This window comes from Malaclemys terrapin, chromosome 15 (assembly GCF_027887155.1).
Source record: "Malaclemys terrapin pileata isolate rMalTer1 chromosome 15, rMalTer1.hap1, whole genome shotgun sequence".
NCBI lineage: Eukaryota > Metazoa > Chordata > Testudines > Emydidae > Malaclemys > Malaclemys terrapin.
Genome location: NC_071519.1, coordinates 11,418,300 through 11,445,976, shown reverse-complemented (window position 1 = coordinate 11,445,976; position 27,677 = coordinate 11,418,300). Strand labels below are relative to the sequence as shown.

Here is a 27,677-nt window from a genome sequence, read left to right as displayed (position 1 = left end):
CATTTACACAAAAACGAGGAGTCCGGTGGCACCTTAAAGACAAACAGATTTATTTGGGCATCAGCTTTCGTGGGTAAAAAAAAACCCCACTTCTTCAGATGCATCTGGCCGCAGGGTGCTTTGGGAAGGGTTTGCAGTGTCTCATGGAGCAGGCACATTTATACTGTTCCTCTCACTGCAAAGTAATTGTTACAGTCATCTAATTCCCTCTTCATGGACAGATTGTCTCATTCCCAGTTGTTCTCACGTTGCCTTGGGTTGTGCTGAATGCGGGGAGGGGTGTATTGCTTTTCTTCTTTAAAATATATTTAAATATAACAAAGAACAGGAGCAGGAAAGGAAGTGCTGTTTCAGCCTCTGTGACACAAGAAAGAGAGGTGGTGAGACCGCCTTCCCCAACACCCCAGAAGTGTTTCCTTCTTTCTGAGCCATGTTGAGTTTTTCACATTCTACCCGGCCACCTCCCGAAGTGGCACGCCATGCAGCGGTCTCAGCTCTCTGTCCTTGGCAATTGCCCGTTGCTTCTAAATTTGGGGTTGTCTACATTTAAAACACTGATGTAGCTCCTCAGTGAAGACACAACCTGCACCAATGGGAGGGCTTCTCCCATCGGCGTGTACCTCCCTTAGGGTAAGTCTACACTGGTAGGTTTCTGTGCCACGAGTTACACCCCTTTTATTAAAACGCTGGAATTAAAGCGCCATGGCGTGTCCACACTGTGCTCCTTGTGGCGCTGGAGCGCAGCCACATTAGCAGCTCTTGCAATGGCACAGACAGCAGTGCATTGTGGTCGCTGTCCCAGGGTGCTTTGGGAAGGGTTTGCAGTGCCTCGTGGGGCAGGCACAGCATCACATAAGGCAGGTTTCCCAATCCCATTGTTCCATGGGCATCCTACTACATTGACTGAAGGGTGGGGGAGAGTGTGTGACAGGGAGTGTGTGTGTCTGCATGGAGGGGGGGGAGAGAGACAGTGTGTTTGCGGGGGACAGAGTGTGTGTCAGCATGCTGTCTTGTAAGTTCAGACAGCAGCAGGAAGCAACCAGTCCTGAATCATAGAATATCAGGGTTGGAATGGACCTCAGGAGGTCATCTAGTCCAATCCCCTGCTCAAAGCAGGACCAATCCCCAACTAAATCATCCCAGCCAGGGCTTTGTCAGGCCGGGCCTTAAACACCTCTAAGGAAGGAGATTCCACCACCTCCCTAGGGAACCCATTCCAGTGCTTCACCACCCTCCTAGTGAAATAGTGTTTCCTAATATCCAACCTAAACCTCCCCCACTGCAATTTGAGACCATTACTCCTTGTTCTGTCATCTGCTACCATGGAAAACAGTCTAGATCCATCCTCTTTGGAACCTCCTTTCAGGTAGTTGAAAGCAGCTATCAAATCCCCCCTCCCTCTTCTCTTCTGCAGACTAGACAATCCCAGTTCCCTGAGGGAGAGGGAGACCCCGACATCAGCCCCCGCCTCCCTCCCTGGGCTCTCTGCACAGCAATCTCTCTCTCTCGGTCTCTCACACTCACACACACACACGCCTCTGTGTTCAACAGCACGATCATTCCACATTAGTGGTTTGCTTTATGTCCCAGAGCAGATCAGCACAGCACGCCAAGGCTGTCAGAAAAGGCGCTTTGAAAGGAGAGGGGCGCATGTCTCCAGGGGCAGCCGAGTTCAAAACAATGAGCAGAGTGCTCACCCGAGGCCTTACGGGACAGCTCCGGAGGCCAATGACAGTGCAGAAACCAGTCAAGTGTCTACCCTGGCAATAGAGCGCTGGACCTTTTCTCAAATAGCCTGACGACCCTCGTTGAGGTGGGAGGTTTTGCAGTGCTGTTGCTGAGGAGTTTCTGCACACAAAGTGGCTTGGCAGTGTGTGCACGTCTGCAGTTTGAGCGCAGAAAGCTGCTTTCCTGCGCAGAAACTTGCCCGTGTAGTCAAGCCCTAAGAGGTGAGCGCTAGGTTGACAGGAAAATTCTTCTATTGACCTACTGCTATCTACACTGGGGTTAGGTTGGTTTAACTGCTTCGCTCAAGGGTGTGGATTTTCCACACCCCTGAGTGATGGAGTTATACTGATCTAATTTTCTACCATAGACCAGACCTTGGGCTCATTAAAGCTGGAGATGAAAGTGTCACAGACCTGGGAGATGAATTTGAATGGATCCCAAACTCTGTGATTATTCAGAGTATAAGCCCCAGTGTCTATCTATTGGCAAAGCCACTTCTAGGCTTTTTACTGCTGAGTTGGTATTGTTTGCAGACGGGAAGGTTGGGTGTTTTTCTCCACTACGATGCTGCTAACTTTTGTAAATAAGATGATTCAAGAAGTGCTGAGAGACGTAGTTTTGAATGGATCAGAGGAGAATGCTATGGGAGAGTCTCTTCTCCTGATCATTGTATATAAAACTGAAAGTGTCTTATACTTCTCTGTGATGTGGGTTTTTCTCTTTTTTTCTGAAGTCTATTTGCTCCCATAATTGGCTACTAGTTTTGTTTGACTGAATGAAGCTCAGATTTATTAGGGTCTTTAACCAATAACCATTTACTAAAATAATCATTTCTTATGTTGCTTTTGCTTTTCTCCCGCACCTCCACGATGATTTGGAGGAAACTCAAGTGCCGTTCAGTCAACAGGAGAGACTATGGCACGCTATTGGGCATGCTACCTAGGAAATCTCCATTCTGAAATGGTAAATAGCTGCACACCCCAAATTGTACAACTAACAAAAGTAAACTGCATATGATTACACTGTTGTTCAGTTCTTTGGGTCTCAGATTCCCCAAGGAGAGAATTCCTCAGTCAGTGATTTGGAACTTGGCAAAATACCCTTGTATTTGATTCCCAAAGTAGTTATGGTCTAGGTCCTTCAAGAGTTTACTCCTTAATATATCTCCGAGCTAATCCTATGATATGGATAAAGATGTCCCTATCTGTGTAGATGTGGAGGACGTAGAAATCACATTTTTTCTGAACACATCTTTTGTAGATGCTGCAAATGTGTATAAAATGAAATCAGTGTTGAATGTGAGATAGCTGCAGAACGTCTATTTTTGAATAGATCCCCCACTTTCGGTGGTTTCCAGGGATTCAGATCCAGGCCTGTTTCTAGTCCCGAATTCAGACCTGTGCCACCATATTAAAGAAAGAAATTGGGCCTGTTTGGGGAATATTCCTCGTGGCTACTGAAAAGTGCCTGGTTTGATAAAGGAGTTTACTTCAGCGAAGTGTACATTTTCCCTCAAGAAGGCCAAGGATTTGGCAACAACTCCAGTCTTATTAGCAGGTACGCCGTGGATGGTTTTCACCCCAGAGAAGGACACCAGGCTGATATAAAAAACAGTTTTATCAGGGCCTATAACACAGCTCCCTAGTTCAGTGGAATTTATTGTGGTCCCAAAGGATGCTATGATTAAACTGGAAACATTGGAAAAAATAACCCCAACTATACATACAACATGATGGAGGCTAATTTAGCTACAAGAAGTCAGGAAAATGATCTTGGAATCATCGTGGATAGTTCTCTGAAGATGTCCACGCAGTATGCAGAGGCGGTCAAAAAAGCAAACAGGATGTTAGGGATCATTAAAAAGGGATAGAGAATAAGACTGAGAATATATTATTGCCCTTATATAAATCGATGGGACGCCCACATCTCGAATACTGCATACAGATGTGGTCTCCTCATCTAAAAAAAGATATACTGGCATTAGAAAAGGTTCCGAGAAGGGCAACTAAAATGATTAGGGGTTTGGAACGGGTCCCATATGAGGAGAGATTAAAGTGGCTAGGACTCTTCAGCTTGGAAAAGAGGAGACTAAGGGGGGATATGATAGAGGTATATAAAATCATGAGTGTTGTGGAGAAAGTGGATAAGGAAAAGTTATTTACTTATTCTCATAATACAAGAACTAGGGATCACCAAATGAAATTAATAGGCAGCAGGTTTAAAACAAATACAAGGAAGTTCTTCACGCAGCGCACAGTCAACTTGTGGAACTCCTTGCCTGAGGCGGTTGTGAAGGCTAGGACTATAACAGGGTTTAAAAGAGAACTAGATAAATTCATGGAGGTTAAGTCCATTAATGGCTATTAGCCAGAATGGGTAAGGAATGGTGTCCCTAGCCGCTGTTTGTCAGAGGGTGGAGATGGATGGCAGGAGAGAGAACACTTGATCATTGCCTGTTAGGTTCACTCCCTCTGGGGCACCTGGCATTGGCCACTGTCGGCAGACAGGATACTGGGCTAGATGGACCTTTGGTCTGACCTGGTACGGCCGCTCTTATGTACCATTTAGATCCAAAGTTTCATGAGGCTTAGAGAGAAGTGGTGCCTTTGATGTAAAGGAGCTGGATTTGACATAATTCACAGCCATCTTGTGCACTTAGAAAGAAGCAAGAACATCACATAGGAATAATTTGGCCTTGCTTAGGCAGACAGAACAAAAACAGCTGCAAACTGCAGTTTTACGAAGTAAAAATAATAAAGTGAAAGGGCAAATTCAGAAGAAGGGGAAAATGTAAAAAACTGACCTTGAATCTGGTTGTCTGTGTTGGTAAGTTCTTTTGCTAAAGCTGCTTTGCAGTTAAGGAGAATAATGAATTGTTGCTAGAAAAATTGGTAGCCTATTAGGGGCTATTATAAGTTATGTGCTTTGTCAAAAGAAAATGTATAGCAAGTTTAGTTAGAAAGTGTGCATTGAAGCAGTCCAAGGTGCTTTCCTTTGGGCAAGGATCTGGCACCTAAAGTCCTCAGCAACTGGACAGAAGGAGGGCTCCTGGAAGGCTGGTTGTGGATTCCTCAAGAGCATTTCAAACGTTCGGTAAATATAAATGTTTTGACTGCTCTAACTCTACTGCTACAGCATATATATATATGTGTGTGTGTGTGCTTCAAACCTAATAAAAAGCAGTTTTACATAAAAGCACTTTTGTTTGTGCCGATCATTTTATCAAATGGAGGAGCTGTGTCCCCGATGATTTATTTCTGACATCACCTGAAGAAAAACCGTTAAGTTACCATTGCTTTGGGTTCTGAAAAACCTGGGTAACAGATTTGGCAAACCAGTTGCCAGGAGTGATGGAGGGGAGGGAGCGATTGGTACAAACGGTTTGTTTGTTTGCTGTGCAAGAAGGGAGTTGCAACCTGTAATTTCCCCCATTTCAGAGTCCACAAGTCAATGTATGGATACATTCCAGTACTGGGAGTCAGGGCCCAGGTCTGGTAGCCTGGTTGAGTAAGAAATTATGTCAGGAGGAAAGGGAACATCTGGAAAGAAAGAACAGCTGGAAATGATTTTGGGAAACAGCTTGACTGGTTTTGTACAGGAACATGGTAATGGTCTTTTGGAAGCCTGGAAGCTTTACCGGCCCCAAGACATTCCTGCAACACTGTAAGCAGATGGTAGTTGTCATAAATATAAGGGGAAAGGTAGCAACCTTTACGTATGCAGTAGCATAAAATCCCTCCTTGGCAGCTGTACTGAATCACTTTACCTGTACGGGGTTAAGCAGTTCAAATAACCTAGTTGGCACCTGACCAGAAGGACCAATGAGGAAAGAAGATACTTCCAAATCTGGGGGCGGGGGAGGATTTGGTGTTTTGTTCCCTCTCCGGATGGAGGGAGAAGCCAAGCAGGTAGAATATCTCCTGAAAATATACCTGGAATAATCCATCTAAAACCACAGAAATTGTAAGTAGGGCAAAGAAATGCATTAGGTTATCTTTTGTTTTGGCTTGTGAATTTTCTTATGCTACAGAGGTAGTTTTATTCCTGTTTTTTGCAACTGAAGCTGAGCCCGGGGGGGAGGGAGAGGAATCCTCTGTGTTTTAAATCTTTTTATTACCCTGTAAAGTTACCTTCCAACCTGATTTTGCAGGTGTGTGATTCTTTTATATTTTTTCTTTATAAATAAAGTTGTTCTTTTAAGAACCTGGTTGATTTCAGTGTCCTGAAGACAAAGGGTCTGGTCTGAGCTCACATTGCTAAGGCAATTGGTTGGTATATTATTCTCAAGCCTCCCCAGGAAAGGGGGTGAATGGGATTGGGGGGATATTTGGGGGAAGATAGGGCTCCAAGTGACCCTTCCCTGAATTTTTGTGTAAATCACTTGGTGGTGGCAGCAATACCATTCAAGGAAAAGGAAAGGAATTTGTGGCTTGGGGAAGTTTTAACCTAAGCTGGTGGAATATAAGATCAGGGGGTCTTTCATGCAGGTCCCCACATCTGTACCCCAGAGTTCAGAGTGGGGGGTAGAACCCTGACGGTAGTAATAGTAGTAAATAAAAAGACAGATCAGCTCAAGGCAAGAATAAAAAACCTAAATAAAAATAAAATCAAAAGAATAAAATAAAATAACTCCCCCCCCCCCATCTACCCTAAAGACAGCACAGATCATGACAATGCAGAAGCAAGTATGTAACAGTGAGCAAGTAATCGGTTGGAACAGAAAGTATCTGCATTGAAATAGCAGACACTTGAGCGAAACAGCTGATAGCGCCGTACTGAAGGATTCCTAGGGGAGAACACAGGAATTGTAAAAGACAAAATGGTGCTTTCAAAGCCATGTTGGGAGATCAGAAGGGAACAGTGGCAGTGATTAGAGAAAGTCATAAACTGGGAAGGGCAGGGACATGCATCAGAAGAGGATCCCGACTTGTATCCTTATTATAATTCTGAAAGGAATTATCTCCATGAGCTTCCTTTTATCATGGGCCCTTCTAGGCAGTGTCTGTACTGTCTCTTGCTTGGAACACTGGAAGAGTTGCAGAAACCCCCATCCATAGCCCCCATAATAAACACCAGGGTGAGGAAGGTTGGTCCCCAAGGGGTAATCAAGGAGGGGAAGAATGGGTAGAGGTCAGACTCTTCATGCCAGGATAGGGCAGCAGGGAAATTGGCTTAGGTTTCCCTTCCTTCTGCTTCTTTCTCCACACCCCCATCCTCTCTTCCCCCCTCTGTTCATTCCCTCTGGGGCACCTGGCATTGGCCACTGTTGGTAGACAGGATACTGGGCTAGATGGACCTTTGGTCTGACCCAGTATGGCCATTCTCCTTCCGCTTCTTCTTTCTCCACATTCCCCTAACTTCCCCCACCCTCTCCACTTCTTTTGTTTCATAAGTTAAGGGTTAATGCCGGAGCTGAAAGTATTTCTACTGTCTTTAAAGCTATGGTTGCCAAGCAATAGGAATGTTAACTCTGCTACTGATCCTAATGACTGCCGGAAAAACAGTTTTAAGAAAAATAGTCAATTAAAAAAAATAGGCTCAAAAATTGCTGTTTCTTTTTATGGCCATAAGGGGATTTGTGGCTCCTCATGAAGCAACCCCATTTAAAGCAATAGCTCTCCCAGGTAAGAGTCTAAAGGAAGGCAAGGGGAAAAGGACAGGAGAAGGGAGACAGGCACCAGGGTACAGCCCCGATCCCTGGCAAGTGGAAATTTGGAAACGGCTCCTAAGGTACAAGCCAAAGGTACCCAAATGGAAGAACCCAAGTTCACCTCCCAACACCTCTCCTTAGGGAGGCCGGGTGCTCCTAACTCCCCCATAGCAGCACATTTGGATGCAGATAGGTGGGGGGAGGTTTATGTAGAGTTTGAAGGAGAGGCATTCGGGCAGAATGTGTTGTTAAATACAGGTGCCACTTAATCCTTAATGAGCACCCAAAATAAAAGCCCGTTTAAATCTCCGGCTGGAGTTAAGACCTCACCGGGATTTAATGCGGCAAAGTGCTTTGTTTCCTTGTGCAGAAGGATTCTGTATTGTGTGGGGCAAAGGAAATTAAGGGGCAATTTGGCTTAATGGATTTCGGAGGAGAAGGGATCCCGGGAGTGGGTGTCTTGAGAGAATTAAAAGTGATGGTTGATTTTGCTACCAGTGTCCAATGGGAATAGGGTGACCAGATGTCCCGATTTTATAGGGACAGTCCCAATTTTTGGGTCTTTTTCTTATATAGCCTCCTATTACCCTCCACCCCCATCGCGATTTTTCACACTTGCTGTCTGGTCACCCTAAATGGGAAACACCTCCTGGGAACCAGGGGAGAGTTCAGCAAGCTACTGGATAGCAGCCTTTAAGGCATCTGAAGAACGGATGTGGCCCCCATGGCCCCCAGAAGTTCTAGCCATTGCAGAAAAACACCAAGAGCTATGGGCCGAAAATAAAATCGAAGGTGGTAAAACGAATGCAAAATTCCTAGTTACAGGTTCCGATTTGCCTCCCCAACAGCAGTATAGGTATCCAAAGAAGGCAGAAGCCAGCCTGAAAAAACCCACACACCGCAATTGACTGGCTTTTAAGCCAAGGGATTTTATTAGAACAGTCAAGCCCCAATAATGCTCCCCTCTGGCCATCCTTAAAAGTGACAGCAGGACCTGGAGACTGATTTCCACCACCTTAATTGGGTGACCGCACGGATGGCCCCCTTAGTGGCTAAGTATCAGGAGGTGATGACCTCCATTGTAGGAGGAGCTCAGTGGTTTTCAGTTTTAGAGTTGGCCAATTTTTGTATTATTATTATTGTTATTTGCATTATCCCTTCACGTCAGGACAGCTATTACAAATTTTCTTTTACTTTTCAAAGGAAGCACTTGTGTTTTGCCAGGTTCTCGTGGGCTGGAACAATACCTCTATTATTTGTCATGCTTAGGTACTTAAAAGGTGGGATGGGATGCCTGATAAAGACAGTGTCATTTCATATGTGGATAATATCCTGGTTTGCACTCAGAGCTGTGGGGGGGAAAAATTGGAGGTATTGCACAGGGTATTACAAAAGATTCAGGAAGCTGGGTTTAAAGTAAGCCCAATTGTGCTCCCAACAAGTAAATTACCTTGGAGTCATTCTGGGACAGGAGGGACATTCCCTTGACTAACAGCGACTGGAGTATTCTTAAACTCCCAATTCCCACAGATGTAACTGATCTTAGATCCTTTCTGGGAATGGTTCATTTCTCCCAAGGTTTCATTGAGGGAGTCTCAAAAAAGGCAACTCTGCTGCATGAATTGTTGAAGGAGAGAGCACAGTAAGACTTGGGCACCCAACAGCAGCAAGACATGGTCTTGTTAAAACAGGGCTTCGTTCAGGCTCTGGCTTTAGCATATCCCTGGGTGGGACAGTTATTTGTGTTGTAATTGGCAATGACTAAGGCCTTGGCTACACTTACCAGCTAGTTCGACGGCTGGAAATCGAAGTTCTGGGTTCGACTTATCGCGTCTAGTCTGGACGCGATAAGTCGAACCCGGAAGTGCTCGCCGTCGACTGCGGTACTCCAGCTCGGCGAGAGGAGTACCGCGGAGTCGACGGGGGAGCCTGCCTGCCGCGTGTGGACCAAGGTAAGTTCGAACTAAGGTACTTCGACTTCAGCTACGTTATTCACGTAGCTGAAGTTGCGTACCTTAGTTCGAATTGGGGGGGGGTAGTGTAGACCAAGCCTTAGAAGGGGATGGGAGCTGTACTAAATCAAAACCCTGGTACTGATTTAGTTGGTGTTGGTCCTGCTTTGAGCAGGAGGTTGGACTAGATACCTCCTGACAGGGCCGGCTTTAGGCCGATTCAGCCGATTCGGCTGAATTGGGCCCCGCGCCAAGAGGGCCCCGTGCTGCAGCTGTCCACCCCGCCCCCAGCTCACTTCCCCGGCCCCTCCTCCCCTCCCCTGAACGCCCCTCCCCCTCCCCTGTGATTCGCGGGAAGTCTGAAAAGAAGCAGGGGCGGCCCAGCAGCACAAGGTAAGCTGGGGTGGTGGGGGCGTGAGAAGGGCTCCGGGGAGGCGCGGCCCGTTCCCGCAGGCCCCAGCAGCTCTGGCCCGGCCTGGTCCCCGCGGCGCGTCCCCCCCTCCCCCGCGGCGCAGCTCGGGTCTCCCCCCCCCCCGCGGCGCGGCTCGGGTCTCCCCCCCGTCCCCCCCCCGGCGGGGCTGGGGTCTCTCTCCCCCCGTCCCGTGGGTCTCCCCCCGTCCCCCCCCCGCAGCGCGGGTCTCTCTCCCCCCCCCCCCGCAGCGCGGCTCGGGTCTCTCTTCCCCCCCCCGTCCCCCCCGCGGCGCGGCTCGGGTCTCTCTTCCCCCCCCCGTCCCCCCCGCGGCGCGGCTCGGGTCTCTCTTCCCCCCCCCGTCCCCCCCGCGGCGCGGCTCGGGTCTCTCTCTTCCCCCCCCGTCCCCCCCACGGCGCGGCTCGGGTCTCTCTCTCCCCCCCGTCCCCCCCGCAGCGCGGGTCTCTCTTCCCCCCCCGTCCCCCCCGCAGCGCGGCTCTCTCTCCCTCCCTGTCCCCCCCGCAGCGCGGCTCGGGTCTCTCTTCCCCCCCCCCCGTTCCCCCCGCGGCGGGGCTGGGGTCTCTCCCCCCGTCCCCCCCCGCGGCGCGGCGTGGCTCGATTCCTGGGGGCGGGGCTTTCAAGTTCAAAAGGCCCCTCCCGGAAAAAATAATATTCAGACAAAAATGGGTCTGAGTAAAAACTAATACGTTTGGCTTACATGTTTAGTAATACCTCCTGATATATATATATATATATATATATATACACACACACACACACACACACACACACACACACAGAGAGGTGAGCTGGAGCCGGTTCGCAGGAACCGGTTGTTAAATTTAAAAGCCCTTTTAGGACTGGTTGTCCCACGCGGGACAACTGGTTCTAAAATTTCTTTTAAATTTAAGAACTGGTAAAGCTGCAGCTCCCCGCCCCCGGCCCCAGCTCACCTCTGCTTCCTCGGCTCCCCCCGAACGCTCTGCCCCCTTCTCCTCCCGCTCCCCTGCTTCCCACGAATCAGATGTTTGCGCAGGAAGCCTGGGAGGGTTCAGAACAAGCGGCGGCTTCGCAAGGTCAGCTGGGGCGGGGGGGGGGGGGGGGCGTGAGGAGGGCTCCAGGGAGGCGCGGCGCGACACGGCCCAGCCCAGTCCTGCTTTTGCCGAGCGGCTCCGGACCAGCGCCCCGGCCCCGGCGGAGAGACTTCGGCCCCGGGCCGGGCCCGGCCCCGGCTCCAGCCAAGCAGCTTCGGCCTGGCCCGGCCTCCAGTGCAGTAAGGGGGCAGGGAGCAGGGAGAGGGTGTTGGAAGACGGCAGGGGAGTTCCGGGGGGGTGGATAGGGATCAGGGTGGTCAGAGGGCAGGGAACAGGGGTTGGATGGGGTGGTGGGAGGAAGTCAGGGGCAGGGGATCTAGGGACACTCTGGGGACAGAGAGAAGGGGTGGTTGGATGGGGCAGGGGTCCCGGGGGGGTCATCAGGAATGAGAGGAGGGGTTGGATGGGGCGGCAGGGGGCAGTCAGGGGATAGGGAAGGGGGGTAGATGGGGCAGGGGTCCCGGGGGGGCGTCAAGGAACGTGGGGGGTTGGATGGGGCAGGAGTCCTGGGGGACGGGAGGGGGCCACGACCCCCTCATGGGGTGAGGAGGAGGGAACCGGTTGTTAATTTTTTGGCAGCTCATCACTGTACACACACACACACACACACACACATATTGTTTTGTCATTTTAATTATTAACCGTGTAAATGCTAAACATATCTTAAAAGGATGCACTCCTTTGTGCTGCATTTGAATTGCAAACCTGCTCTGTTACCGCAAAATTCAGGCCAAAGGCACCCCACAATGGCCTTCCCGTCCTACCAACTCAATTATCAGCGTAGTCTACTTTGGTGGGCAACAGGAGGTGGAACAGACTAGGTCTGTTAACCCTTCGGAGGACACAGATACAGCCTCCCACTCACAGGATTAAAACACAGGAAGTAATATCTTCAAAACAAAATAAATTTTTAGCATAATATTCTCTAATATATGTATTAGACTTATTGTAATCAAGAAGAATAAACCTCAGTACAAACCCGATTGGTACATGTGCATATTCAAATACCCAATCCTATGATATTCAAATATGCAATACTATAATACTACGCCATGAACACAGTTTTAATTGGTTACATTCTGCATGTAATGGCTAGTCACGTGCAGAATGCGGACAGCAAGGCATTAAACGTTAAACATATAGACATGTACACACAGAGATATCCAGCTTTATTAACTCGGGCATACACAAACACACTTCAATTGGAGTCTAAAAATCATTAGGCTTACTTCTCCTGATGGCTTCACTCCCTCTGTAAAGATCCTTCTGCTCTGTCAAAACCTGGTGCTGCCACTGCTCCTGCTTCTTCTCCCTTGGTTCTTCTGTGATTTTAGCTCGTTTAGTTGCTTTCCTTCTTCTGATCTCTTCTTCCTTTTGCTCTGGCGCACCTTCCTCTCCCTCCAACGAACAGACAGAAACCTGTCAGCATTGTGCCTTAAATAAACTTATCCCACCAATCAGCTTCGAGCGCTTCAGAATGTGGACCTGATTGAAAACCTGCTCCTTGAGAGCTGGACTTGTTTGAAGACCTGTGTTCTACCTGACGGACCTCTCCTTTCAGGTGTTCGGAGTGACCTTTGTTTCAGCCCAGTCTGCCTGCCTGCCATTGGCTGAACATTTCTTGCGGACGCTATTTTATTTTCCCTCACTGTGCCCACTTAAAACAATATTCATTATTTAAATTCCTATAATTAACAATCAAATTCCATACTTATATTAGGGTTACCATACGTCCGGATTTTCCCGGACATGTCCGGCTTTTGGGGGCTCAAATCCCCGTCCGGGGGGAAATCCCCAAAAGCCGGGCATGTCCGGGAAAATAGGGAGGGCTCGGTGGTGCTCGGCCGGGGCCGGCGGTGCGGGGCCGGGGGCATGGTGCCGGGCCGGGAACCAGGGGCGCAGTGCCGGGCCAGGGTCACAGTGCCGGGCCGGGCGCGGGGCCGGACGGGGAGCCGGGGGCGTGGTGCCGGGCCGGGGTCCGGGCCGGGAGCCGGGCCCGCGGGGCCGGGAAGCTGATCAGCCAGGCCGGCGGGGAGCCGAGCCCGCGGGGAGCCGGTCAGCCGGGGAGCCGAGCCGGCGGGGAGCTGGTCAGCCGGGCCGGCGGGGAGCTGGTCAGCCGGGCCGGCGGGGAGCCGAGCCCGTGGGGAGCCGGTCAGCGGGGAGCCGGTCAGCCGGGCCGGCGGGGAGCCGGGCCGGCGGGGAGCCGGTCAGCCGGGCCGGCGGGGAGCCAGGCTCGCGGGGAGCCGGTCAGCCGGGGAGCCGGGCCCGCGGGGAGCCGGTCAGCCGGGGAGCTGAGCCCGCGGGGCGGGGAGCCGGGGGGTGCGCCGGGCCGCCGGGGGCCGGCAGTGCTGGGCGGGCCGGGGGTGGTCGGCCGGGGGCCGGGGCCGGCAGCCCAGGGCCCGAGCCGACCCAGGCTGGAAACGCCGGGGGGGCCAGCCTGGGCCGCGCCTCCCCCCACACCCCTCTTACCTGCTTCAGGCTTCCCGCGAATCAAATGTTCGCGGGAAGCAGGGGAGGGGGCGGAGACTTTGGGGAGGGGCGGGGTGTGTGGGCGGGGCTGGGGGCGGGGCCGGGGGCCGTGGAGTGTCCTCCATTTGGAGGCACAGAATATGGTAACCCTACTTATATACACCGTAACATTCTGCTTCCCTGACACCATTCCAGATGCACTAATTTACATGAGCCCAAATCACTCTTTCTCCTTGCTTCAGCTAATGATGACAGATGACAGACCAGTGCTACTGATGCTGGACCTGAAAAATCCTCTGTATCAGCTCCCTTGGCATTGTGACTTTGGAACCTGTTGTGTTTGAGGCATATGGAGAAACTTCCTGTACATAACCATGGAAGTAAACAATACCGGAGACATCATTACTAATCCCAATATCCTGGCAAAACAAATCACTCTTTCAGGCCCGTTGGACAAATATAATCCCACTTCAGTAAAATTAAAAGGCTTGGATATGAACAAAGTAAATATCAGCATGGGAATGAGTGAGAATCAGGAATGTATCATGCTTTGGCTTGCAAATGTTCTATGCTGGCATTTACGGAATCTCTACCACTTTGCTGGTAATCACACTATCTTCATGTATACACAAGGGGCTAGTGCAGGGATCGGCAACCTTTCAGAAGTGCTGTGCCGAGTCTTCATTTATTCACTCTAATTTAAGGTTTCATGTGCCAGTAATACATTGTAATGTTTTTAGAAGGTCTCTTTCTATAAGTCTATAATATAGAACTAAACTATTGTTGTATGTAAAGTAAATAAGGTTTTTAAAATGTTCAAGAAGCTTCATTTAAAATTAAATTAAAATGCAGAGCCCCCCGGACCGGTGGCCAGGACCCAGGCAGTGCAAGTGCCACTGAAAATCAGCTCCCGTGCCGCCTTTGGCACACATGCCATAGGTTGCCTACCCCTGGGCTAGTGGGAGGAGCAGATTTGTTAGTGGAAGGAATTAAGGCTACCCAGGTGGGGACAGTTGTCACTAGGTGGGAACTGACAGTCTATTATTTAGTTGTAGTGAGTTGAAGTGCTTTCGCTTGTGAAATGGCGTGCCTAAGCAAACAGCTCCAGGGAAAAAGCCAATTCATTTTAGGCTAAAACCATCTCTTTCAGCCCCAAACATGGAACATGGGGAGGCAAAAACTACAAACAGTGAAAATAAAAGGGCTTTTTTTGCCCTGCACTTTAAAAGTCCTGAGTTCTTAAAAAAAATTATAATAAAAACAAAAAATATTTAAATAATAGAGTAGTTAAATAATACCATGGTCCTAATCAAAAATAAAAAAAATTACCTATAATAAAAAAAATCTAAAAAATCACTATATTTATTTTACTAATATCAAAAGCAAAAATAAAATGAAATAATTTCCCCCCATTATAGGCACAGAGAGGGAGAGAGAGAGTGAGCCTTAGATAGGGCCTTACCGTTAATCAAATCGTAATAAGGCCCATAAACCACAGGGTATCGGTAACAAACAAGTCCAGGGTAAAAAACAATAATATTACAAACCTGCTTAAATAACCTAAAATTAAATATAAATACACTAAAAATAGCTTGCAGCCACAAAATATATGTTAATTTTTTTAAATAGTCATTATGCCATTTATCAATTTGCAAATACATCTGTATTAGTATATGTGGGTAATAATTACGTATGTTTTAAAAGTTAATGCCGAGAGCCAATAATTATGTGTATTATGTACCTCATAATCCACATAAAATATTTTTGCCATATTACAGCTATTAAAAAGTAATTTTAAATGCCTAAATTCAAATATTGTCAATTAAAAATGAAAAACACATTCTATTCAAATGTAATGCGGGCAGGGGACTGGACTCGATGACCTCTCGCGGTCCCTTCCAGTCCTAGAATCTATGAATCTATGAATAATGCCTGTACTCATTGAAATAAATGTGGGCACTACCATTTTAAAATTATTTACAGGCTGCTAAATAAAATCATAGTCACTGTCCATGACTCCCCTCAAAAAATTAAATAAATAATTTAAAGGCTTAGCACAAATTTCAGATAGAAATGGTAAACTAACATTGTTGGAATGGTCCCCCATGGCAATGGGGATTTTTAATTTGGCCTTACATCCAATTGTGGGACTCCTAATGTTTCAGGCGTTTGTTTTATTCTTGGCACTGACGTACTGGGTAGTAAAGAAAATTAACTGGCTGCGAAGCTTGTGGTTTTACAGACCCTGGCCCTTTCCTAAGAAAGACCATATAAAATCTGGCCACTAACAAGGCAAAAATCAGAGGCAAAAGTTAAGGACGCAAGTGAAAAGATCTTTGCTCGGTCTCAATTAAAAGCCGTAAGCCTATACTGGGCCGCTCACTAGTAATCTACTGAATGCATTATAAGTGAAGGTTGTCATGTTATAAGACCTTCAAGGAGGGGAATGTTATCAGAGAACTGGATTTGACATAATGCACATGCATCTGGTGGACTTTGCCCCCTATAAGCCTGAAGCAAGAACACCACAAAGGAATAGTTTGGCCTTCCTCAGACAGACAGAACAAAAACAGCTGCAAGCTCCGTTTTTACTAAAATAAAAAAAGAACAATTTCATAAAAGGGGGGGGGTATGTAAAAATTACCTTAATTCTGGTTATCTGTGTTTGTAATTTTTTTTTTTTTTTGCTAAAGCGGCTTTGCTAATAATAATAAAAAATTGTTATTGGCTGTTGCTAAATAAAATTGTTAGCCTATCAGGGGCTATTATAAGTTATATGCTTTATCAAAAAAAATCTATAAAAAATGTAGTTTAAAAGTGTGTTTTACAGCAGTCCAAGGCAGCTTTTCTTTGGGCAAGAATGTGACACCTAAACTCCCCAGCAACTGGACATAGGGAGGGTCCCGAGAAGGCTGGCTGCTGATTCCTCAAAACCATTTCAAACTTTAGGTAAATATAAATATTTGAAATGCTCTAACAGCATGTGAGTGTGTGTGTGTGTGTGTGCTTAAAACTAATAGAAAAGTAGTTTTAAATAAAAGCACTCTTGTTTGTGCCAATCATTTATCAAACGGCAGAGCTCTGCCCCCGTTAATTTATTCCTGATACCGCCTAAATAAAATCAGATTAGTTACCACTGCTTTGGGTTATAAAATTACCTGGCTAACATCTTCTGAGGACTTTCTTCCCCATGAATCCCAGTCTGGCTCCCTTGTTGGATAATAAGGAATTTCATGCTGTGAAAGTAAAGGTTACCCATGAAGGGATGAATGTGTCAGGCTCCAAGTTCAGAGTGCAGGATACACAAACATAGAGTATTGATTCTATGCTTTTGTCGTTTCATTTTGCTCGTGTCATATGCAATTGCACCACTTCTCTCCCCCCCCCCCCATCTCTTGCTACTTTGAAAGATTAAAAATTGTGAAAACAGAGTACAGGTGTTTTTTCTCATGATGCAAACCTTTCCGCATACTGTAAGATTCTTTCCACCAACACTTTCGGCAGAAGACCAGCGATCAATGAATTCACAGAAGTGGAAGGCACCTATGTTGGGATAAACTGCAACTTTACTAAAGGGTTCACTTGGTGGATATGGGGATGAAAAGCAACTAACACATATGATAAGATTTTGTAAAACCTTGAGTATGTTATTTTTACAAATAAAAATGAAATTAAACATGACGTTAATTATTGGTTAAAGAGTAAGAGACTAATTATGTAATAACCCAAATTATATTGGAACACTAAAAGATATAGTTTTTCTTTTTGTTAGTAATATAGGAAAGGTTCACTAATCCTGAGAAGTTTCTCTGCTGTAATTTACCCCCTTAGGACTAAGGAGTTCTGAAATAACTCCTCATTCAAAAAGTTGAGGTGGGGGTTATATGATAGACACAATGTATACAAGAAAACAGCCCCAATATAGACTCTGGTTATTTCTCATTCAAATGGAAATTATTTAGATAGACTTAACAGTAAATTATCTATTAAGAGAAAAACTGCACATGACTGGAGTCCCAGGGGAGCCAACTGAGGTCACTCAATTAGGGTGAACTGCGAAGAACGAGACAGACAATCTCCAACACGTAGATTTACCAAGCCAGCACAAAATAGCTTCTCTAAGACCTCACTAGTTACCAAGAGCTGAGAACCCAGCTTTGCTACAGGGCAAGTCAGGGTCTGGATCCATTCTCTATCCAGCTGTAAGCTGGCGCAGACTCACCCAGCGGCGCCTCCTGCTGGTCGTTCATGAGAATTAGCTCATCCCAGCTCCAGAGTGCCCTCTTACCGCTGGCCCCCGTGTCCCGCCCAGGACCCCGGTGCCCCTTTCTCCGGGTAGCTGCCCCTCTGGCAGTACCCCCACACTCTGGGTCTCCCCACCCAGGGGAATCCCCACCCACTAACCCCACCTCACCTCAGTGTAAGGCTACTGCCAGTCACCATCTAGCCCCACTCCCTGAGGCAGACTGCAGTATACGCCACTCATCACAGGCAAAGGGGATTGGACCTGCTGCTTCCGCCTACCCAAGGGGTGCCCCCTGCAACCCAGTACCTAATAGGCCTTATGCTAGGCCGCAGCCTGGGGTTTTCCAGGCTGGAGCTCCCCAGCTCCTCTGCCTTTCCCCAGCCCTGCTCCACTTAGGTACCCTGTCTCTAGCTCCCTGAAGACAGGTCCGTCTCCCTCTGCAGCTAGAGAGAGACTGTGTCTGCCCCAGCTTCCCTGATTTTATAGGGCCAGCTGAGGCCTGATTGGGGTGTGGCCCAGCTGTTGCTGCTTCCCCAATTAGCCTAGTAGCTTTTCCCCTGCCACAGCCCTCTCCCAGGGCTGTCTTTAAACCCCTCTGGGCAGGAGCGGGTAACCACCCCGCTACACAAGCCCATGGTATGCCACCTGTCGAGGGTGAGAAGCCCCGGTGGGCCAGCCTCTATTCCACTCTGGTCCCGAGGCCCGCCGGGGATATCAGCTGGCGGCTCCTTCATGGGGCCGTGAGCACGGGCGTGTACTTGGCGCGGTTTACCCCTGTCCCGGACACCTGTCCTTTCTGCGGCGTGAGGGAGACCCTGGCTCACGTTTATTTAGAGTGTGCCAGGTTGCAGCCCCTACACCGGCTCCTCACCGACATTATGTTACGTTTTTGGTTACACTTTTCCCCTCACCTTCTCATTTATGCACTCCCTATCCGTGGCCCCACAAAGTCGCGGGACCTCCTGGTCAACTTCCTCTTGGCACTGGCTAAACAGGCCATCTATAAAACCAGGGAGAGGAGGTTGGCCGATGGAGGTGCCTGTGACTGTGGGGCCTGTTTCCGATCCTCTGTCCGTTCACGTATCCGGGCAGAGTTCCTCTGGGCGGCGTCCACTGGCTCCCTTGACACCTTTGAGGAGCAGTGGGCGCTGTCTGGGGTTCTCTGCTCGGTGTCCCCGTCTGGTTCTCTTCTTTTGACCCTTTGACCACACTCCTGTCCCTGTTTTTACATTAGTTGTCCTCCGTAATTATTTGAGTTCCAGGTCCTGTGGATCCTCCCCTTAGGCTGGGGGGAGATCCTTTAGCAGTGGGCGGGCTTACGCCCGCCCACTTCCCGGAACCCAATAGGTACACAAGCCCATGGTGCTATTTATACCAACAAATGTTGCACTTGTAGACAAGTTAAATCAATCCCAAAGTCCCCTTTCATCAGCCCTAGAAATTAATTTAAACTTATGTTTGGCCTCAGAGAGTTAGACAAATGTGTCTGTTAACAGAGGGGATTGAGTTCAATCCCCTGTCACCATCAATGTGCAAACCAGGAGCCTGTTGCTTTGCATTCCTGATGTTGTGGCTCCATCGTGTGGCCATTCGGTGTCAGTCCTTTTAAATAAACAATTTTTTTTTCATAGAAACAATATTTTCGTCATACAGACACAGGAGTAGATTAATCTACAAAGGGAAGGTGATTCCGAGGCAGTTCTGGAGGGAGAAAGGAACATTTTCAGCATTACTAAATTATTATGTTGTACCTCACACACACACAGAGTGAAAATAAACTTCATTATTTGAGCTACCAACACACATCACAAGAATGAAATAAACAACTTTATGTTCAATGAGTTGGGTGCATTTAAATAATATTAAAAATATGTTCTGGGCAATGCATGAAAAAGTCACTGCCTTGACCAACTCACTTGATATATTTAATGTACCACATGATATTTAAAGGTTTCAGAGTAGCAGCCGTGTTAGTCTGTATCCGCAAAACGAACAGGAGTACTTGTGGCACCTTAGAGACTAACAAATTTATTTCAGCATAAGCTTTTGTGGGCTAAAACCCGCTTCATCAGATGCATAGAATGGAACATACAGTAAGGAGATATATATACATACAGAACATGAAAAGGTGGGAGTTCTCCTACCAACTTTAAGAGGCTAATTAATTAAGATGAGCAATTATCAGCAGGAGAAAAAAAACTTTTGTAGTGATAATCAAGATGACCCATTTCAGACAGTTGACAAGGTGTGAAGATACTTAACATGGGGAAATAGATTCAATGTGTGTAATGGCTCAGCCATTCCTAGTCTCTACATGTACTTAATTATTCATGTGCTGTGCCTTTTACACACGCACACAAGACACAGAAGAAACTGAATTATTTGAGTTATCCACTTTCTCACGGCATGTTAGTTCTGAAGGTTGTATTAATTTCCTAATTTTCTTGAAACCAGAAATGGGGAACGAGAACACTGGAATCAGTGGAATTACAGCAGTGAGGGATTAGTCTCATTATTTGTCACTAACCAAAGGCTCTGTTAACAGAGCGTTAATGTTAGTGAATGGTATGTCTAGCCCTGCAGTTAGTTAGATGCAGACACACCCAGCGCTGTGGGTTACAGAGACTCTGCCGCTGATCATGAAATAGAAGCACATTATCTTTAAATGGCTGCCCTTTCAATGCCTCTGAAAGTTACAAAAAACAATGATCTGGGTTAAAGGAAAGTTGCCATTTCTCAGAGCCCCAATTTCTATTGTTTCAAAGTAGCAGCCGTGTTAGTCTGTATCCGCAAAAAGAACAGGAGTACTTGTGGCACCTTAGAGACTAACAAATTTATTTCATCATAAGCTTTCGTGGGCTACAGCTCACTTCTTCAGATGCATAAAATGGAACACACAGACAGAAGATATTTATACATACAGAGAACATGAAAAGGTGGAAGTATGCATACCAACTGTAAGAGGCCAATCAATTGAGATGAGCTATCAGCAGCAGAAGAAAAAAAAAAACCTTTGAAGTGATAATCGAGATGACCCATAAAAGGTGTGAGGAGAACTTAACATGGGGGAAAAAAATTCAATTAGTGTCACCACTCGGTGACAGACTTGAAGGTGACAATTTTGCACTGCGTACTTCCACCTTTTCATGTTCTCTGTATGTATAAATATCTTCTGTCTGTGTGTTCCATTCTATGCATCCGAAGAAGTGAACTGTAGCCCACAAAAGCTTATGCTGAAATAAATTTGTTAGTCTCTAAGGTGCCACAAGTACTCCTGTTCTAATTTCTATTGTGTGTGTACAGGAAGGTTTGAATGTGTCACAGGTTGTTTGGTAAATCTTAGCTATTTTATGTTTGTAACTGGCTCTTGTCCACCTTTCAGTCACATGCAATGGGAACTTACCAAATGTCACACAAACTAGCCCATTCCTCCCCCTATGCAATCTCTGACCAGAATGTTGGAATGAGGCAGAGTACTGGGAAAGTATCACAGTAGGAATAAATGAAAAACTGGGATTAATCAAAGCTGAGATGCAGACACAACCTATTGTACAGCTGGTGAAGTGACAGGGACACGCTCTGGCTGGTGCTGGTGCTGGTTCTGAAATAACAGCAGAAGCCAATCAAAGAGAACGAGTTCATGTAAGAGCTAGGGGCAGCTGCCCTGTCAGCGCATCACTCACCTGGGAGGTGTTTCACAAAACACAGCACCTCCCCTTTGGAAGAGAAACACTTCCCCTCACTGCCACCACTTTATTATATTATCCATGGGGCTGTTTGTCCTGCAGGACTTTGATGTCTCTGGGTGGTCCATGGTGATCCACAAATAGGGTGACCAGCCAGCAAGTGTGAAAAATTGGGATGGGGGTGGGGAGTAATAGAAACCTATATAAGAAAAAGACCCTAAAATCGGGAGTGTCCCTATAAAATCAGGACATCTGGTCACCCTATTAGAGGAGCAGGAGTTATCCCCATGGAAATCTCTTCACTTCTTTCTCAGGGCCACCTTCTTGGGTGGTTTGAAGTTGGCTTTAGTTTTGCTCTCTACTGTCTTGATTTTAGGTGGGATCTTAGCTCGGCGGCTTAGACCTTTTGAGGGCTTTTCTCTGCTTTTTTGGTCCCTGATGAAGTCAGCACATACTGATGATTATTTCTAGCCCTGGGCATGGTGGCCTTCCTGAGGATCTTGGCAGCTTTAGCCAGCTCCTTGGTGGCTATTTTCCTGCTCAGAGCCACTGTCTTCTTCTCGTGTCTTGTCCTGGAGGCCCAGCTGCTGACTGAGTGTGAAGGAGCCAAGGGGCTGGTGACTTCAGCCTGCACGAAGGTGGCTTTGCCCATCAGACTCCTGAACCCCAACTGGATGTGGCTCTTCTTCTTCTGCACAGCACAGCCTCTGGAGAACAGGGATCTGCAAATGTGCATCATATTATGCCTTTGTTTAATTGATGAAAAAATAATCTAGACACTTAGGGGACTGGAAGTGATTTCAGCTGATGGACAGATTTGCAAGGTTTTTATACATTTACAGAGAAAACCATTGAGTGTTTAAATTCATTTCAAGCATCGCCGTGCAGTGGAACTCATGAGCATACTGGAGATGGATATGAAAATATATCTCCATTAAAAAAGGGAACTACCAAGGGAGCATCTGGATTTGAACCAGAGACCTCTTGATCTGCAGTCAAATGCTCTACCACTGAGCTATACTCCCTCTGACACTGTAGTTTTGGACCTAGTCATCTTGAGGATTATGAAGGACACACCCTAGTTCAAAGAGTTCATGTTACATTCCCAGACATGGGTGGTTTTGAAAATGGGGTTTCATTGAATTTTATATATAGACATAAACACCACAGCTTGCACAATCCCCGCACCTGCTCAGTCTCACCAGAGCAGAACAACTATTGAGGGACCGCACCCCGCTACCCAGCTGTGTGCCCTTTAACCTCTTCACCATTACTCCAATTCCTTAAAGGCACAGGGCACATGTAACTTGAACCCACAATAATGACTTAATTCCCAAAGAACTCCATTCTGACCAGAAGCAGAGAGCTCCCAGGAGTATCAGCCACATCCCTGTGCCCTGTAGCAGAGATGGGCTGTGGCAGTGGGTAGGGCCCATAGTGCACAGGTCACTTTTTATATTTTGCATACTTGTGGTCCAGTGGGAGAATTCTTGTCTCCCATCCAGCAGGCCTGGGCTTAATTCATGGCCAGGGTGGACCTGAGCTTTATGCTTAGATGTAGAAATTGCAGAATTTAAGCTTGAAATACGGGCCGGTTTCCTCCCATAGCATTTCACATCTTTACATCCAAACACAATGACTTTCTGAGTGATCTGTCCTTGTTCAACAATAAGGTGTTGGGGTCCATGTAGGACTCACTGGGTATAATTATCTGGACTGTTAGGCAGCAGGTCAGACCAGATGTTCACAGAGGTTTAACCTGCCTTTAAAATCTATGAATAAACACAAAATATGGTGTCATATTAACCCTCAGAAGCTGCTTCTCCCTATCCAGATCCCCAGCAAAGTGCAATCCAAGGAAGAGGGCTGTTTATGAAGGATAGAGAAAGGATAGCCTTCTCCCGCTGGACGAATCAGACTCCAACTTTGTTACATGCTGAGTTGGCTTCCTTTCCTACTCCAGATGGTCAAGCCGTGCGTGGTAGTGTACTCCCATTAAAGACTTCCTTAGACAAAGTAGGTTTGAATCCTATTTCTGATAACAGGCCTTTAAGAAGGCCACTTGGATTTGAATCAAGGACCACTGGATCTGCCATCAAACCCTACCACTGAGCTATCCCCCCATAACAATGCTCTGCTGGAGTCAGTCATCTCCAGGACTCCGAAGGACAGACCTTGCTTCAGCAAGCTCCTTTTCTATTCCCCAACCACAGGTGGTTTTAAAAATGGGGTTTGATTAAACGTAATAAACACCACCACTTGCACATCCACCGACATAGCTTCTCCCACTGACATAACTACCGTCTCTTGGGGAAACCGATTAACTACACCGACAACAAAGCTCTCTCCCATCAGCATAGAGCATCGGTTCTCAAACTGTGGGTCAGGACCCCAAAGTGGGTCGTGCCCAGCGTTCCCGCTAATTTTTCATGTCCATGTGCGGAATGAATTTTGTTATGTGCACCAATATGGAGGTGATGTGTAGTAGGGGTGGGGCCAAGGGGTTCAGAGTGTGGGATGGGGCTCAGTGCTGGAGTGTAGGGGGGGTGATGGCTCTGGCTTGGGGTGTGGGCTCTGGGGTGGGGCCAGGGATGAGGGGCTCAGGGCTGGGGCAGAGGGTTGGGGTGCGGGGGAGTGTGGGCTCTGGGGTTGGGCTGGGGATGTGGGGTTTGGGATGCAGGCCATCTCTCACTGCAGCAGCTTGGGGCCAGGAGAGAGGCGCCTCTCCCTGGGTGTGGGAGCTCCGGCGGAGCTGGGCCAGATTGGGGGAGGGCTCCTCTCCCTCGTCAATGGCAAGTCCGGGGCAGATCCATGCTGGGGCCGGTGGGGAGGGGTGCGTCTCCCCACTGCGGCAGGTCCACACTGGGGAGAGGCATCTCTCCCCGCCGCAGCCCTGAGCCCCTGTGAAGGGCTTAATAGGAGGCCGCGCAACTTACAGGGAACGTAGGTCGTGACCCTGTTATCATGGGGTCACCAGGGCTGGCGTTAGACTTGCTGGGGCCTGGGGCTGAAGCCAAAAGCCTGAGCCCCACCACCCAGGAATCATCATTAGCAACAAACCGTTCTGTACGTAGCAGGAACCAACACAAAATGTGCTTTAAAAGGAGCTGCCGCCTGCCTGCTGGGGTGAAATTTGCCCTTATGGTCATTGATTTTCATTTCCTTTCTCTGAGGGCAGAGATGGGGTTGGTACTACCTGAGGCTGGGATGTCGAGCCCATGTCCCCATCTGTCCGTCACTCTGGGAACCTGTCTCTGCTCACAGGCTGCCTCCAGCCTGTCCGGCCGGATCCTGAGCTCTGTGGGGGTGAGTCATTTGGCATAAGTGGCACCTGGGAAAAACACTCCTGCCAGAGGCATTGGTGGTATAGTGGTGAGCATAGCTGCCTTCCAAGCAGTTGACCCGGGTTCGATTCCCGGCCAATGCAGGGATGTCCCTTTTTCTTGGCTGGGAATTGGTTTAATTTCAGTCACATTGTAGCAGTTTATCAATGGAAGGAGAGAATCAATGTCCCAAATCCCAGCAGGTCATTCAACACCCAGTGGTGGAAGAAAGGGGCAGGACTATACAGTGCGCTGTTAGAGTCATCCTGGTATTACAATGTTTGGTTTATTTTTTTAAATGTTTTCTTTACTTCCCTCTCCTGTTTAGACTCAGAGCCTTTAAGGTCAGAAGGGACCATCGTGATCATCTCGTTCAAGCTCCTGCACCTTGCAGGCCAAAGGACCCCACCCACCGACTCCTGTAATAGACCCCTAACCTCTGCTTGAGTTACTGACATCCTGAAATCATGGATTAAAGCTGTCAAGTTACAGAGAATCCACAATTTACACTGGTTTAAACCTGCAAGTGACCCATGCCCCATGCTGCAGAGGAAGGCGAAAACCCCCAGGGTCTCTGCCAATCTACCCTTCGGGAAAACTCCTTCCCAACCCCAAATATGGCCATCAGTGAGACCCTGAGCATGCGGACAAGACGCATCGGGCAGACACCTGGGAAAGAATTCTCTGCAGTAACTCTGAGCCCTCCCCACCTATTGTCCCATTTCTGGCTGTTGGAGATATTTGCTGCTAGCAATCCCAGATCGGCCACATGCCGTTACAGGCAGTCCCATCACACCACCCCGTCCATAAATTTATCAAGCTCAGTCTTGAAGCCAATTCTGTTTTTTGCCCCCACTGCTCCCCTTGGGAGGTTGTTCCAGAACTTCACTCCTCCGGTGGTTAGAAACCTTCACCTAATTTCAAGGTTAAACTTGTTGATGGGCAGTTTATATCCATTAGTTCATTAACAGTGGGGCATGTGATAGTGTGGGGAAGGGAGGGAGAAAGACTGGAGAACTGACAGTGAGAGCCAGAGAGATTCCCTGTTCCCCGATCACCCATCTCTGGGAGGAACCAGTTGGAATTGCCCTTGGGAAGCTGCTGCTAATAACTCAGGTGTAAAATCATTATTCTGTTGGAATCAGATTAAAGCCTCCTCACACCCGGTGTCACGGTCATCGATATGGCTCATTCCTGGGATGTCACCGGCCACAGCAATGCAATGAGTGGAAGCAAATCCCTCTCCAGAGCCCAGGCACACAAAGAAATCCTGGGGCTTTTCGTTCCTAGGCTACTGGCACCATCGTGTGGCCCTTTGGTTTCACTCCTTTCTGTTAAAACCTCTAGCTTTCTGCACAGAAATGTTAATTCCCTGGGAGAGACTCGGGAGCGTTTCTCTGTTTTGTGTTATTAAGGATTGAAATGTGACCCGGGTTCCTTGGTGCCCTATGCTGGCCTTGACTCATCCAGGAAGGATAATAACATTTCATTGCACTTGTGATTTGTAAACCAGCACCAGCCAAAACTGGTCCTTTTGGCAAAGCCGCCCCATCATGCTACGTAGCTAGGTGGAGTAGGCGGGTCTGTGCAAACACTGTCTGTTCCTGAAGTCTTTCCCCCAGCTCATCACTAGATGTGAGGGGGGTAGGGTGACCAGACATCCCGATTTTATCGGGACTGTCCCGATATTTGCTTCTTTGTCCAGCGTCCCGACCAATGTTTGGTCGGGACACTGGACAAAAAAGAAATTTTGCCCTCCACTCTGGCGCTCGTGCCCCCCCCGCCCCGGCTCCGCCCTCTCCTTCCCCCATTAGCTCCCTCCCCAAATCCCCGCCCTGGCCCCGCCTCTTCCCCAACCACGCAGCATTCCTCCTCCCTCCCAGGCTTGCAGCATGGCGGCGCAAGCCTGGAGGGAGGGGTGGCGGCGGTGCCTGGATCCTGGAGCTGGTGAGTCAGCTCCGGCACCCAGGCACCGGGCGGGCAAAGGGGGGCTGGCAAGGGAGGGAGATGGGGGGCTCAGCTGTGAAACCCCCCCCCCCCGCTGCGCCAGAGGGCTTCTGCCCGGGCTGCTGCACCCGGGGCTGGGAGTGCAGCCTGGAGACTGCTCCAGCCCTGCAGCCCGCGGGGCAGCGCGGAGAGGGCAGGGGCCCGGTGGGCGGCGTGGGCCGAATCCCCGCTGCTGTCAGGGAGCCCCGCGCCTCTCCCTCCCGCTCGCGGCTGCTGCTCATTCCCGGCGGGACGCGCCCCCCGGCCTGCCCCGCGCACATGCGGCGCGCGTCCAGTTGCTCCTTCCCGGTGGGAGGGAGACTAGGCATGGGGGACGTGCGCCGCATGTGGCCGGGGCAGCGGGAGGCGCGTCCCGCTGGGAAGGAGCTGCAGCCGTGAGCGGGAGGGAGAGGCGCGGGGCTCCCTGGCAGCAGCGGGGATTCGGCCCCTGCCGCCCACCCGGCTCCTGCCCGCTCCGCACTGCCCCCGCCCGGACCCACCGCGCCCCGCATATGCCCCTGGTGGGCCGGGGGGCAGGAGGCTCCGCTGGGAGGGCAGCGCGCAGGGCCAGGGCCTGCTAATGCCCCAGGCCCCTTTAAAACTCTTTTTTTTTTGCTCTGTCCCTCCCCCCTTTTTTTTTTGCTCCTCCCCCGTCCCGATATTTTATACTACTAATCTGGTCACCTTAGAGGGGGGAGCTCACTCAGACCCTGCTTACACTTAGTATTTAAAAACTCCTTATTGGCCCTACCTCTGCTGGCCTTAGATTTCTCCTCCTGTCCCATCCCTGACAGCTCAGATGAGGTGGCCGAGTAGTTCAGGCGATGCTGCTAATCGATTGTGCTCTGCACACGTGGGCTCAAATTTCATCAGAGGCCTTCCGTCTTCTCCCTTCCTTTACAAACAACCATCTTCCCCCTTCGGTACAATCACAGAGCAAACCATGTTGCTTCCTGCAAACAAAAACCATCTCAGGAACTCAGACCCCCCCCCCCCCCCGCTTAAAATAAAATGTCTAAATAGCAGATTTCTAAAAGAATTCTCTAGTCCTGGATTTCTTACCTTTTATCTCCAAAGGCGACATCCTCATCATCTCCCCTCCCCAATCTCCCTCCTTCAGTCCCATCACCCCCA

General features: G+C 48.7%; 1 long non-coding RNA gene and 2 other non-coding genes across 4 annotated transcripts; 1 reads left to right on the top strand and 2 right to left on the bottom strand.

Moving 5' to 3' along the window:
* Window positions 1-29: 29 nt before the first annotated feature.
* LOC128823116 (uncharacterized) lies at window positions 30-27,677 on the bottom strand. Of its 2 annotated transcripts, none has more exons than XR_008441668.1 (5): window positions 27,606-27,677; window positions 27,295-27,461; window positions 16,461-16,538; window positions 12,063-12,231; window positions 30-357 (listed from the first exon to the last, which is right to left on the bottom strand). It is a non-coding gene; the product is annotated as an uncharacterized LOC128823116 (long non-coding RNA). The 2 variants fall into 2 exon arrangements; XR_008441667.1 differs by having other exon boundaries at window positions 27,295-27,496; window positions 27,606-27,655.
* On the bottom strand, window positions 22,188-22,259 carry TRNAC-GCA (transfer RNA cysteine (anticodon GCA)). The gene has a single exon. It is a non-coding gene; the product is annotated as a tRNA-Cys (tRNA).
* Window positions 24,590-24,661, top strand: TRNAG-UCC (transfer RNA glycine (anticodon UCC)). Its single transcript has one exon. It is a non-coding gene; the product is annotated as a tRNA-Gly (tRNA).